Source organism: Harpegnathos saltator, unplaced genomic scaffold (assembly GCF_003227715.2).
Source record: "Harpegnathos saltator strain DR-91 unplaced genomic scaffold, Hsal_v8.6 scaffold182, whole genome shotgun sequence".
Lineage (NCBI taxonomy): Eukaryota > Metazoa > Arthropoda > Insecta > Hymenoptera > Formicidae > Harpegnathos > Harpegnathos saltator.
The window spans coordinates 264,804-277,483 of record NW_020229964.1 but is presented as its reverse complement, the minus strand read 5'-3'; the positions used below and the strand labels follow the sequence as shown (position 1 = coordinate 277,483).

At 39.9% G+C, this 12,680-nt stretch overlaps 2 non-coding genes across 2 annotated transcripts; one reads left to right on the top strand and one right to left on the bottom strand.

The window, feature by feature from the left end:
• Positions 1-4,721: 4,721 nt before the first annotated feature.
• Positions 4,722-4,828, bottom strand: LOC112588285 (U6 spliceosomal RNA). The gene has a single exon (XR_003112739.1). It is a non-coding gene; the product is annotated as a U6 spliceosomal RNA (small nuclear RNA).
• Positions 4,829-6,044: 1,216 nt separating this feature from the next.
• Positions 6,045-6,151, top strand: LOC112588284 (U6 spliceosomal RNA). Its single transcript, XR_003112738.1, has one exon. It is a non-coding gene; the product is annotated as a U6 spliceosomal RNA (small nuclear RNA).
• Positions 6,152-12,680: the final 6,529 nt, after the last annotated feature.

Here is a 12,680-nt window from a genome sequence, read left to right as displayed (position 1 = left end):
TTTTTCTAATGATCTGTGAAGTCGTGTCGTCGATTATTCACTTACCCGTGTAGAAAATTTCGTGAAATCTAATTGAGATCCAATTCGAGTTCTCTAAAGCTGTAGAATGTTCACTTAGAACGTTCTTTTTTGTTTGCTCAGTAGAATTTTATTTATTTCTTGCGATCTTTTGCTCTGTTGAGTACAACAGATGGTACAAGAATGGGATTCCCTGTTTGACACCGTAAAAAGCACCGACGTGTTATTGGCTGAAAAAAAACGTTAAACAGAGAAAATCTATGTTGTTAAAAATAAGATTTTTAGTTCATCTATGGATAAATCTGGGATCCCCAAAAATTGTTCTCGCGAACGAATAACCAATTTTGCGACAGATTTGCGAATTTTCTAATTGGGATTTATGCTGCGCTTGAAAAAATCCCGAGAAAATTGTATGCGGATTACTTTTAGTTTATCATCCCGAGCTATAATTATTTTATTATTATCCTTGATTTTAGTTTTATTATATTATCCGGTTATTCGTTCAGCTTTTTATTTATTTAGTCGTGACGTAAATCGTCGTCTACGATATAACGAGAGAGAAAGGGAGAGAGAAAGAGAGAGAGAGAGAGAGAGAGAGAGAGAGAGAGAGAGAGAGAGAGAGAGAGAGAGAGAGAGAGAGAGAGAGAGAGAGAGAGGGAGAAAGAGACAGCGTCAAGCGTAAAAACGTAAGCCGCATCGAGAGAGATAAAATCAATTCGCTTACTGCGAGAATCCCGGAATATAACGCGGGCTGCGCATCAGCGTTTGCATAAATACGTCCTTGGCAGTTCGCGGGGATCTGTCTTTCCCTCCCGCGGGGCCTCTCGTGCCCCATTCGCCGGCTCGAAGCTAGAAGTAGTTTGCGAGCGTAAATATGCATGATGCATGCAACCATCCCGAGCGCCATATACCGTCCCTCCGCATCCCTCGCGCCACTTGCAACCGAGCCAACCCCCCGTTTCTTCCATTTCTCTCCGGTAGCATACCGTTAGTCTATTCATCGCACTACCACTTACCCCTTTTAAGCACCTGCCGACATGCTGCCGCATAAGCGTGTGTACGTTTCACGCTATCTATCTCTGCCTACCTGCCCTGCCTGCCTGCCTGCCTGCCTGCCTGCCTATCTGTATACCTACCACCGCGAAATCATCCGGGGTGAATTCAGCGACGCACAGCATCGTCGAGTACGCGAGCGAGGGTAAGAAAAGCTACGTGCGAGTCGCGACCCGCGACGGTGACGGGTGTCTCTCTCTCTCTCTCTCTCTCTCTCTCTCTCTCTCTCTCTCTCTCTCTCTCTCTCTCTCTCTCTCTCTCGTACAATCTCTCGCGGAAAGCGACATCTTGGATGACATAATTTCAACGAAAAATATTAAATGGCGTGAATAAAAATTAAAATACAAACAGGACATTCCGGAAATCGCTAGACGGAGAAGAAAGCGTGTGTGTGATTTGTAATTATAATCGCATATTGTGACAAAATTATAATTGGGGGGAGAATTATTTTTGTAATAAGTATTAGTAATATAGTGCTAGCAATAATAACTATATTGCAGTTGTTACTTTTTTGTTAGAATAAGAACAAAATTAGTTATCCGATTTTACGGTACCAATTGGTAATACTCGTGAATGTGTAAATATTCAAAATAATATAATCAACAAAATCTTGAGAGAGGAAAATAAAATATAAAAGTACGCATCTATCGATAATTTGTGTGTATGTGTGTGTGTGTGTAGACTTACAGTGAAATATACTAGATATTTTTCTGCATTTTTACAATTATCACCTATACTAATGTGAGACAAGATTTACCGGAAGGAGATTATTAAACAGCGAAACTCTTCGCACATATTAAATCCCATGAAACTGACAGTCTTTACTTCTACCTCGATGTCCGTGGCCCGACGAGTTGAAAAAGATATTTTAGAAATCCGAATCGAAATTTTGGCCCCTTTTTCGACCTAAACTGCTTAACATCCGTACATTCGGAAGGATTCATGGGGATTTAATTGATATGGACCCTAAAGTCCTACTCAGCGCTTCTAAATGGCAAAAAACGCACAATCCGCCATTTGTGGGGTCTTAAGAAGACTTTCCGGCAAAGCTGTGGGTTAAATACAACAAAAACAGATAGGCGTCGGAGTATTAAATCAGCGTTGAATGTAATGTCCAAAGTAGGATCAACATTTCGACTCGGGAATGTCTCGACCCGAGAAGAAACGAGAGGCAGATCTTGTGAGAAAGCCACCTCTCGTATGAAACGTAGACAAGAAAAAGCGGCAGAGAGTACGCGACGCTTCAAGATCGTCGTCACTTCGCGTCAGACTTCGCGACCAACGCGACCGGTCGCATAGCATTAATTAAGGCATCAATTAATTCCGATTGTTCGCGTGAGCCCACCTTCACCGCGAGCTCTCTCTCCGGCGAGGCGAGGACTTTTTTCGGCGGGCACGCGCGCGACGCCTGCGTGGCGTCGCATAAAAGCGTCGCTCCCGCGTGCCTTCTAATAAGTCGTCGCGCGTAAATCAACGGCGGGCGTCGTTGGCGTTTTAAATGACGGCGTCGTCGCGCGCGCGGCCAACGAGAGGCCCTCCTAGGGCTGGAGCGAGCCGAGATTGGCGCGCGCGTTTCGGAATTCATTAGGATTAACGTATGCAGGAGATTAATTCAAGGGGCGGCAAAGCGGCCAGGCGCGTCCTTCACGGGCGCGGAAAAAGGGCGCCGCGAGGAGAACCGGCGGAATAAATGCGCGCCGGGAGACGGACTAAATTGAGGACCGTCGAGGCCGCGCGGGAAACAAAGAGAGAGCCCCTGGCTCCGATGTTCTCTCGCCGACCGCGACTGAGGAAGCGACGTGTTAATAGCCCTTCGAATCATAGCTTTTTGATCGGCATCGGTGACGGCGAAAAGTCGGACGTTTGGGCCGCGGGTCGTTCCTTTCTTGAAATGGCTTGAGCTGTCCCGGGAAAACGAAGAAAATTCGAGACAGCGAGTTTACTGGGAAAATTCCCAGTAAACAAAAGAAACAGATTAATTTCTTGAAGTATGTCGATTTCATCTTGTCATTTTTATTCTCTCATATACGCTCACAATCCACATTTTGTAAATGTTTCGAAAATATTACGGAATAACATATTTCTTAGGATAACTGTGAAGATCCTTTGAGAACGTCGATGTACCGAAATTATTCGTAACACAATATCGATGTAATGTTAAAGTCATGTCAGAGTGAGTGTTATGCGATATTAAATATATTGTTGAAATAATGTTCTATCAATGATTTTCTCCATTTCGGATCAAGAGCTGAGTTTCAAGACGGTCTGAGCTTTTTATGGATACAATTCCGAGAACGCAGCGATGTGCAGTAGGAAAAGCTAATATTTGAGAATTTTTTAAAGAAACAGGTTCTCTCACTAGACCATCGGCTACATTCCGTACGTGTATTCATAAAAATCTTCGAACCGTTTTGAAACTCAGTACGAAAGGGCAACGTCACATAACTCATGATGCATTGACACGTTTGCTACATATAAAAAAATACAAACCGCAATCAAGTCAATGTTACTTGTTTCAAACAAGTTTATATATCCGTCAATCTATGATAAGTTCATCATAAGCATTAAATTTACTCAAAATATATTCTGAATCCTAGCAAGTACAGAAAATATTAAAATAACACATAGGAATATTAAATTAAAAGAAAAATTCAGGATTCGCTTTTTTCCCATTCCTATATTTTTTTCTATATAAAATAAATCTATATAAAATAACTTTGATACTCTAAACAAGAGAGAATAAATTTTTCTTTTGAGTATGTGAAAGAAATATTCCTTCATCGAAAATAAGCATTACTTAAACGAGAAAAAAAAAATTAATGACTGAGTCATCGCTTTCCTCAGTCTATGACAAGTAATATTAGTGGGACGCATATATGCAAACACAGAACTCGACAGATTAATCAATGAGCGAGTCTAATTCAGAAGAAAATTTACCGCGCCCCCATCCATCAACGATACTCTAAACAATCGCGCAATTTTCTCAATTACAGCGATTCAACGAGGCCTCTTCGTGAAAGGACTTATCCATAGCGGTAAGCGAAAGAGAAAGAGAAAGAGAGAGAGAGAGAGAGAGAGAGAGAGAGAGAAGGAGAGAGAGAGAAAGAAAAAGACGTAGTGCGGAAACAGTTTATCGCATTTATCGTGCACGTCCTGATGAAGACAAATAAATGATAATAGAAGGAGGGTGATTCGCATAGAATAACCTACAAATCATCACCCCTGGTTGGCTGATCGTTATCGGCAATTTGCGACGTTCTCTCCCTCGTGGGATCTGTGATCCCATCTCTCTGAGCGCTTCTCGTTCCTCTAACCATCGCGTTTGTGTTGTATAGGATGGGACAAATAGGATTTCGTCGGCGACGAATCGCTCGACGGGACACGACCGAATAAATCTGTAAATTAGACGTATGGGTTATTGAATTTTCGGCAACGCGACACTAATGCTGAGACCCTTACGAACGCATTGTTACAAGCTTCTTTTATATCGTGTAAGATAACACGTAACGATAATAATTACCAGTATAAGTCGACACGCAGATTATTTCGCTTATTGTTAATTATATAAAAATACAACAGGACTATCATTATCAAAAAAATATGTTAAATCGCAAAGTTGAATTAAAATAATGATTTTACGAAAATTAGCAAAAAATGTGGAACGCTTCACGATTTTGCGTGTCATCCTTGCGCAGGGGCCATGCTAATCTTCTCTGTATCGTTCCAATTTTAGTATATGTACTGCCGAAGCAAGTACGATAGTACGAACATTCGTACCTCTATATATACGAAAGAATGGGAATGAAAGGACTATCGAGAAAGCCCTGAAGCTACGATGATGTCGCTGCGCAATCGGCAATCTAGCGGAACTCGGACGAACTAACCTGCAGTCAGCAGGACTATACAGGGTGAGTCAATTAAAGTGTTACAGACTTATATCTTGGAAATGAATAATTTTAGAGAAAAATGTTTCAGACAAAAGTTGTATGGTGTCAAATGGGACATAAGAAGGTATCATTGATTAGACCTTGGTTAGCCATTTGAAGGTTACGTGAAGGTCACCAACAATTTTTCAAACGGAACGTTCTACTTTTTTTGGCATATTCTTATAACGTATTTCAAGAGCTTTCCAAAACACTACAACAAAGTATTTTTTTGTTAAGTACATCCCGAGTTATGAAGCTTCAGAGTTGCAGTACCGCCGACATTTGCATTACCAAGGTGTACCGCGTGGAGGTTGCACGGTCGGATTTACACCTCTTTGTATGTGTGTGCGTGTGTGCGTGCGTGCGTGCGCGCGCGCGCGTGTGTGTGTGTGTGCGTGCGTGCGAACACGCACACACATATACACACACACGCGCGCATGCACACAAGAGGTGTAAATCCGATCGTGCAACCTCCACGCGGTACCTTGCGTAATGCTAATGCCAGCGGTACTGTAAATTTGAAGCTTCATAACTCGGGATGTATTTAACAAAAAAATACTTTGTTGTAGTGTTTTGGAAAACTCTTGAAATACGTTATAAGAATATGCCAAAAAAAGTAGGGCGTTCCGTTTGAAAAATTGTTGGTGACCTTCACGTAACCTTCAAATGGCTAATCAAGGTCTAATCAATGATACCTTCTTATGTCCCATTTGACGTCATACAACTTTTGTCTGAAACATTTTTCTCTAAAATTATTCATTTCCAAGATATAAGTCTGTAACACTTTAATTGACTCACCCTGTATATATATATATATATATTACTGTGTGTATATGTGTGCAATGTTGCAACGTTGCAGCAATGTTGTTGCAAGTACTATACTGCATGGGAAAGTAAACGCCGGTATACCGCTTCTGCAGGTTAGTTCATCCGAGTTCCACTAGGTTGCGAACTAGGCAGCGTCATCATTGTAACTTCAAGACTTTCTCAATAGTCCTTTCATTCCTCTTCTTCCATATATATATAGATACGAATGATCCTTCTACCGTACTTGCTTCGGCAGTACATATACTAAAATTGGAACGATACAGAGAAGATTAGCATGGCCCCTGCGCAAGGATGACACGCAAAATCGTGAAGCGTTCCACATTTTTTGCTGATTTTTGTAAAATCATTTTAACTCAATTTTGCGATTTAGCATACTGTTTTTGCTAACGGTCCTGTTGTGTTCGAAAAGCAACAGACTAATTGTGTGTATTTGTGTATTTGTTTTATATGTAAATTATCAATATATCTGAGAAAATTTCACTTATAAAATTAACAAAACTGTTAAAGCTTTTAGATATATATAATTTAAGAAATATAAAAAAAAAGCCGATGAGAGGGAGTCGACGCGAGATAACATTTAAGGACAGTTTCTGCGAGTCAAATCAAATTAGTTAATAAAATAAATAATATATTCCATTTATTGTTTCGCTATCACGAATTTATTACCACTATAATAGAATAGTGACAATTTGTAAATCGTGAAATCTATACTTCGCGCGCGAGCAATAAGACAATATAAATGTAGAATATAAAATAAAACATAAATATTAAAAAACTTAATTGGAACAATGATATGGAAACAGAAATAAATATAAATAAAAATATAAATAAACATGTAAAAAATATATAAATAAAAACATAACAGAGAAACAAATTTATACACACACACACATATGTGTGTAAAAAGAGATATAAAAATAAAAATATAAAAATATAAATATAAAAGAAGACAACACATAAAAAAATAAAAGAAAGATAAAAACAACATAAAGCATAGAAAAGAGAAGAGGTCTTTATTCTTTGCACGATGGGATCTGTGTGGATCTTTGAACTATTCAACGGAACATCAATCGAAGCTCACTACGCGCAGTCGGCTCGATCGGTCGAAAATTCCAGCAATGTCTGGCGCATTGATAACAATAACGGCGCGGTCGCAGATCGTTCCAGCGAACAGTTAAACACAGATAAAGCACCGACCGCGAAGGGGATCACGGCGGAGCGGTCTAGAACAGAAGCGACAACGGGAGCGGCCATCGGGCCGCGATGCAAGAGGACCTCGAAATCGTTAACAATCATAGCGCAAGCGAGATTCATTGATGTGCGACCGTGCGTGTGAATATAACTGCCGAGAGGTGAAGTTTTTTTCCGTATGAAGCGGCATCGCGTCCGGCTCGTTCCGCTTTCACGAACAAAAAAATCTCGGTGGGCTTTAACTGAAAAATATTGTTTCCTTCTTTGTTCTTTTCTTTTCGTTTTTAAGTACCGCGAGCAGCAAACGTGGTGTTTCGCGCGAGAAAGCGTCGCACTCTCTTCCTCTTCTTCCTTCTCCTCCTCCTCCTCCCCCAGAAGCTTTTTACACGATCCTCTTGTTTTACAATTACTTACCGCTTACACCGATCAAGACTCATGAAGATAATTTAACACGTTTAAAACGAAGGCGGAGGGATATAGATCTTTCAGATTTATATTTTGCATGTTAAATCATGCAGGACATCTCGAATTAGACGATAGTTAAGATAGTTGACAATATCGTGACGATAATAAAGAGTTAATGATTAATAATTTATAATATGAAAAAGTCCGATAAATATATGTTGAAATACGCTCGCGATTAGCGAGCGCAAGACACTTTATAACGATAATAATCGCCGATAAAAATTGATCATTCTGCACTGCTAATTTTGCAAAATACCACACAACTACAATTAGCAAAAAAAAAGAACATATCAAATTGCAATGTTGAATTAAAGCGGTTTTGCGGAAATTGACAAAAATATAAGTAGAACGTTTCAAACGGATTTAGTAGCGCATCGTGCGAATCTTCTTCCGCCTATACCTTGCATCCCCGCCAAGGGACGCGCTAAAAAACCACTACCACATCGTTCCGAGTATATGTACCTTCGCGGTGAGGACAGTAGAATACTTCTTCGTTCAGGTATATATACCAAGCAGTGAAGACAAAAGTACAGTCGAGAAAACTTCGATGCTGCAGTAATGACGCTACAGTAATGTCAAACAATTGGCCATCTATCCTAAACTCGGACCAACTAGCTCGGAAGTTGAATGTTCACAAATGATTTATGACGCGTTTATAACTTTAACATTACCGCGTTATATAATGAAAACATTCATCAACAATCTACAATTTATTCTCTAAGAAGTGGGTCTAAAAAATAAGAGGAAATGTATGAGAGGAAGTATAAAGATGAACATAAAAAAAATATGAACCATACATAAGACAAAACTAGAAGGCAATATGTAGATTGAGGAATAGAAATAAAGTGAACAGGAATAAAGTGAATAGATGCATAAAGAGATGCAAAGAAAAACAGTACTAAATGTTAAAGTTACGCGTCATAAATCATTTGTGGACATTCAACTTCTGAGCTAGTTGGTCCGAGTTTAGGATAGATGGCCAATTGTTTGACATTACTGTAGCGTCATTACTGCAGCATCGAAGTTTTCTCGACTGTACTTTTGTCTTCACTGCTTGGTATATATACCTGAACGAAGAAGTATTCTACTGTCCTCACCGCGGAGGTACATATACTCGGAACGATGTGGTAGTGGTTTTTTAGCGCGTCCCTTGGCGGGGATGCAAGGTATAGGCGGAAGAAGATTCGCACGATGCGCTACTAAATCCGTTTGAAACGTTCTACTTATATTTTTGTCAATTTCCGCAAAACCGCTTTAATTCAACATTGCAATTTGATATGTTCTTTTTTTTGCTAATTGTAGTTGTGTGGTATTTTGCAAAATTAGCAATGTAGAATAATCAATTTTTAGCGGCCGATCTGTCCGACCACCTACCTGCTCGGGATCTATTATTTTGCACAATTTCTTGGAACCGTATAAGATGAGCGAGAATTGAGATACTTTTCATAGATCATTAAGAGCAGCGCTTACATTTCAGAGATGAACATAAAAAAAAATATGAACCATATATAAGATAAAAATCGAAGCTAATATGTAAGTTGAGAAACAGAAATAAAGTGAACATGAATAAAGTGAATAGATGCACAAAGAAATATAAAGAAAAACAATATTAAATAAATGTAGGCATAGAGAGAAAGAGAGAGAGGGAGAGAGAGAAAGAGAGAGAGGAGGTGGGGGGAGATGAAAGGAATCATCGTTGAGATAAATGTCATGATAATCGTTAACATACTGAGCAACTTTTTTTTATAATAGTTGCAAAAAGCTGCGGCATTGACCTGCACCAGGAGTCACGAAAGCCGACCGCGGCGCCCCGGCAGACGTGAGTTTCGCGCGTTAATTGTATCCAAATGCCGGAATAGTCTTTCTCGCGGAAGAAAAGCCTCGCGGCCGCGTCGCAGGCCGCCGCGAAATCGCGTATTCGCTATGGAAACACGCTCATCGAGCTCGAAAGTGGTCATGGGGCCTAGAGTACGGTTCTCTCCACGAGGCGCTCTGAAGAGTCCGCAGTTATAGGAGGCGAACAAACAGGAGCGCCTTTCAATCGTAATTGGAACCGCAGGGGCCTGACCAACGTCCGTGTTCAAGCACTCCTTTTCCCATAACCATCATTCTTCGAGAGTGTCTCCTCTCTTTCGGTAAAAGAAGCACAATAGCTGCGCACCACGGCGCCGACGGTATAACGAAATCGAGAGTCACGGTCGAGAAAGTTTCCGCGCGCGCGTTCATTCGACGCGTCGCCTCTCGCGAATGTGTAATCGTATCAGACCTCTTGCAGACTTATTTCTCATGTCCGACGAGATCTCTACTCGACGGACTCATGATTAGCGCGCATTCTTTAAGACAACGTCAACGCGTTTTCACAGGAATTTCTTTTTGATTTTAACAGTATTTTCAAATGGACGCACGATCTATACGCATGTACAGTTATAAAAAATTTTGTTGTATTATGTAATTTTAATTGGCATTCTCTTGCGATAGTGTTAAAGTTATGCGTCATACATCATTTGTGAACAACTCCCAAGATATTTCGTCTGAGTTTAGGATAGATGGCCAATTGTGTGACACTACTCGTTATTTAAGAGTAGCGACTACTGTAGCACCACTACTGCAGCATCGAAGTTTTCTCGACAGTACTTTTGTCTTCACTGCTTAGTACAAGTATACGTATATACACTTAAACGTACCTATACGTATATATACTTAAACGAAGAAATATTCTGCCGTCCTCACCGCGGAGGTAAATATACCTGGAACGATGTGGGGTAATTATTGATTTAGCGCGCCCCTCAGCAAGGATGCAAGGTAGAGGCGGAAGGATTCGCACGGTTCGCTAAATCCATATTGAAGCGTTCCGCAATATATTTCTGTCGATTTCCGCAAAATTGCTTTAATTTAACATTGCAATTTGGTATGTTCTCTTTTTTGCGATTTGCAGTTGTGTGGTATTTTGCAAAATTAGCAACGCAGAATAATCAATTCTTAGCGGTCGAGCTGTCCGACCACCTATCTGTTCGAAGGCTATTGTTTTCCACAATTTTTTGGGACCGGATAAGATGAGCGAGGATTCAAATAGTTTTCATAGATCGGCGGCTTTTATTCCACGAAAAACATTATTCCGGCATTTGGATACAATAAACGCGCGAAATTCACGTTTGCCGGGGCGTTGCGGTCGGCTTTTGTGGCTCTTGATGTAACTCAATACCGCAGCTTTTTGCAACTATTATAAAAAAAAAGTTGCTCAGTATAGTAACGATTATCAAGATTTTTTATCTCCACGATGATTCCTTTAATCTGCCCCCACCCCTCCTCTCTCTCTCACTCTTTTTCTCTCTATGCTTACACTTATTTAGTATTGTTTGTCTTTACATCTCTTTATGCATCTATTCACTTTATTCCTGTTCACTTTATTTCTGTTCCTCAATCTACATATTGCATTCTATTTTTGTCTTATGTATGGTTCATATTTTTTTTATGTTCATCTTTATACTTCCTCTCATGCATTTCCTCTTATTTTTTAGATCCACTTCATAGAAAATAAATTGTAGATTGTTGATGAATATTTTCATTATATAACGCGGTAATGTTAAAGTTACGCGTCATAAATCATTTGTGAACATTCAACTTGCGAGTTAGTTCGTCCGAATTTAGGATAGGTGGCCAATTGTTTGACACTACTGTAGCGTCATTACTGCAGCATCGAAGTTTTCTCGACTGTACTTTTGTCTTCACTGCTTGGTATATATACCTGAACGAAGAAGTATTCTACTGTCCTCACCGCGGAGGTACATATACCTGGAACGATGTGGAACAATTATTGATTTAGCGCGCCCCTTGGCAAGGATGCAAGGTAGAGGCGGGGAAGGATTCCGTATGGTTCGCTAAATCCATATTTGAAGCGTTCCGCATATATTTTTGTCGATTTCCGCAAAATTGCTTTAATTTAACATTGTAATTTGGTATGTTCTCTTTTTTGCTATTTGTAGTTGTGTGGTATTTTGCAAAATTAGCAACGCAGAATGATCAATTTTTAGCGGTCGATTTGTCCGACCACCCATCTGTTCGGAGTCTATTATTTTGCACAATTTTTCGGGACCGGATAAGATGAGCGAGAATTCAAATAGTTTCCATAGATCGGCGGCTTTTATTCTATGAGAAACATTATTTCGGCATTTCGATACAATTAACGCGCGAAACTCACGTCTGCCGGGGCGCCGCGGTCGGCTTTCGTGACTCCTGGTGCAGGTCAATGCCGCAGCTTTTTGCAACTATTATAAAAAAAAGTTGCTCAGTATGTTAACGATTATCATGACATTTATCTCAACGATGATTCCTTTCATCTCCCCCCACCTCCTCTCTCTCTTTCTCTCTCTCCCTCTCTCTCTTTCTCTCTATGCCTACATTTATTTAATATTGTTTTTCTTTATATTTCTTTGTGCATCTATTCACTTTATTCATGTTCACTTTATTTCTGTTTCTCAACTTACATATTAGCTTCGATTTTTATCTTATATATGGTTCATATTTTTTTTTATGTTCATCTCTGAAATGTAAGCGCTGCTCTTAATGATCTATGAAAAGTATCTCAATTCTCGCTCATCTTATACGGTTCCAAGAAATTGTGCAAAATAATAGATCCCGAGCAGGTAGGTGGTCGGACAGATCGACCGCTAAAAATTGATTATTCTGCGTTGCTAATTTTGCAAAATACACAACTGCACAACTTAGCAAAAAAAAGAACATATCAAATTGCAATGTTGAATTAAAGCGGTTTTGCGGAAATTGACAAAAATATAAGTAGAACGTTTCAAACGGATTTAGTAGCGCATCGTGCGAATCTTCTTCCGCCTATACCTTGCATCCCCGCCAAGGGACGCGCTAAAAAACCACTACCACATCGTTCCGAGTATATGTACCTCCGCGGTGAGGACAGTAGAATACTTCTTCGTTCAGGTATATATACCAAGCAGTGAAGACAAAAGTACAGTCGAGAAAACTTCGATGCTGCAGTAATGACGCTACAGTAATGTCAAACAATTGGCCATCTATCCTAAACTCGGACCAACTAGCTCGGAAGTTGAATGTTCACAAATGATTTATGACGCGTTTATAACTTTAACATTACCGCGTTATATAATGAAAACATTCATCAACAATCTACAATTTATTCTCTAAGAAGTGGGTCTAAAAAATAAGAGGAAA